Source organism: Osmia lignaria, unplaced genomic scaffold (assembly GCF_051020975.1).
Source record: "Osmia lignaria lignaria isolate PbOS001 unplaced genomic scaffold, iyOsmLign1 scaffold0003, whole genome shotgun sequence".
Classification (NCBI taxonomy): domain Eukaryota; kingdom Metazoa; phylum Arthropoda; class Insecta; order Hymenoptera; family Megachilidae; genus Osmia; species Osmia lignaria.
This window is the reverse complement of record NW_027478160.1, coordinates 75,001-77,500: the sequence shown is the minus strand read 5'-3', so window position 1 is coordinate 77,500 and position 2,500 is coordinate 75,001.

Genomic DNA, 2,500 nt, shown 5'->3' with positions numbered 1-2,500 from the left:
AAAATTTTAACAATCATATTTTTGCATTCTGTACCGTGGATCGATCGTTAAACGCTATTAAACTAACGTCCGTGATGGTATAAATGCAGATTTTCGCTCCGTTTAGCCAAAATAACGAACTTTAGGTGCGCTCCGAAATATTTCAAAGTCCCAGCGGCGTATTGCTTCGCCTCTTAGAACCGATTAGTCGAAAATTTTAACAATCATATTTTTGCATTCTGTACCGTGGATCCATCGTTAAACGCTATTAAACTAACGTCCGTGATGGTATAAATGCAGATTTTCGCTCCGTTTAGCCAAAATAACGAACTTTAGGTGCGCTCCGAAATATTTCAAAGTCCCAGCGGCGTATTGCTTCGCCTCTTAGAACCGATTAGTCGAAAATTTTAACAATCATATTTTTGCATTCTGTACCGTGGATCGATCGTTAAACGCTATTAAACTAACGTCCGTGATGGTATAAATGCAGATTTTCGCTCCGTTTAGCCAAAATAACGAACTTTAGGTGCTCTCCGAAATATTTCAAAGTCCCAGCGGCGTATTGCTTCGCCTCTTAGAACCGATTAGTCGAAAATTTTAACAATCATATTTTTGCATTCTGTACCGTGGATCGATCGTTAAACGCTATTAAACTAACGTCCGTGATGGTATAAATGCAGATTTTCGCTCCGTTTAGCCAAAATAACGAACTTTAGGTGCTCTCCGAAATATTTCAAAGTCCCAGCGGCGTGTTGCTTCGCCTCTTAGAACCGATTAGTCGAAAATTTTAACAATCATATTTTTGCATTCTGTACCGTGGATCCATCGTTAAACGCTACTAAACTAACGTCCGTGATGGTATAAATGCAGATTTTCGCTCCGTTTAGCCAAAATAACGAACTTTAGGTGCGCTCCGAAATATTTCAAAGTCCCAGCGGCGTATTGCTTCGCCTCTTAGAACCGATTAGTCGAAAATTTTAACAATCATATTTTTGCATTCTGTACCGTGGATCGATCGTTAAACGCTATTAAACTAACGTCCGTGATGGTATAAATGCAGATTTTCGCTCCGTTTAGCCAAAATAACGAACTTTAGGTGCGCTCCGAAATATTTCAAAGTCCCAGCGGCGTATTGCTTCGCCTCTTAGAACCGATTAGTCGAAAATTTTAACAATCATATTTTTGCATTCTGTACCGTGGATCCATCGTTAAACGCTATTAAACTAACGTCCGTGATGGTATAAATGCAGATTTTCGCTCCGTTTAGCCAAAATAACGAACTTTAGGTGCGCTCCGAAATATTTCAAAGTCCCAGCGGCGTATTGCTTCGCCTCTTAGAACCGATTAGTCGAAAATTTTAACAATCATATTTTTGCATTCTGTACCGTGGATCGATCGTTAAACGCTATTAAACTAACGTCCGTGATGGTATAAATTCAGATTTTCGCTCCGTTTAGCCAAAATAACGAACTTTAGGTGCGCTCCGAAATATTTCAAAGTCCCAGCGGCGTATTGCTTCGCCTCTTAGAACCGATTAGTCGCAAATTTTAACAATCATATTTTTGCATTCTGTACCGTGGATCGATCGTTAAACGCTATTAAACTAACGTCCGTGATGGTATAAATGCAGATTTTCGCTCCGTTTAGCCAAAATAACGAACTTTAGGTGCTCTCCGAAATATTTCAAAGTCCCAGCGGCGTATTGCTTCGCCTCTTAGAACCGATTAGTCGAAAATTTTAACAATCATATTTTTGCATTCTGTACCGTGGATCGATCGTTAAACGCTATTAAACTAACGTCCGTGATGGTATAAATGCAGATTTTCGCTCCGTTTAGCCAAAATAACGAACTTTAGGTGCGCTCCGAAATATTTCAAAGTCCCAGCGGCGTATTGCTTCGCCTCTTAGAACCGATTAGTCGAAAATTTTAACAATCATATTTTTGCATTCTGTACCGTGGATCCATCGTTAAACGCTATTAAACTAACGTCCGTGATGGTATAAATGCAGATTTTCGCTCCGTTTAGCCAAAATAACGAACTTTAGGTGCGCTCCGAAATATTTCAAAGTCCCAGCGGCGTATTGCTTCGCCTCTTAGAACCGATTAGTCGAAAATTTTAACAATCATATTTTTGCATTCTGTACCGTGGATCGATCGTTAAACGCTATTAAACTAACGTCCGTGATGGTATAAATGCAGATTTTCGCTCCGTTTAGCCAAAATAACGAACTTTAGGTGCGCTCCGAAATATTTCAAAGTCCCAGCGGCGTATTGCTTCGCCTCTTAGAACCGATTAGTCGAAAATTTTAACAATCATATTTTTGCATTCTGTACCGTGGATCCATCGTTAAACGCTATTAAACTAACGTCCGTGATGGTATAAATGCAGATTTTCGCTCCGTTTAGCCAAAATAACGAACTTTAGGTGCGCTCCGAAATATTTCAAAGTCCCAGCGGCGTATTGCTTCGCCTCTTAGAACCGATTAGTCGAAAATTTTAACAATCATATTTTTGCATTCT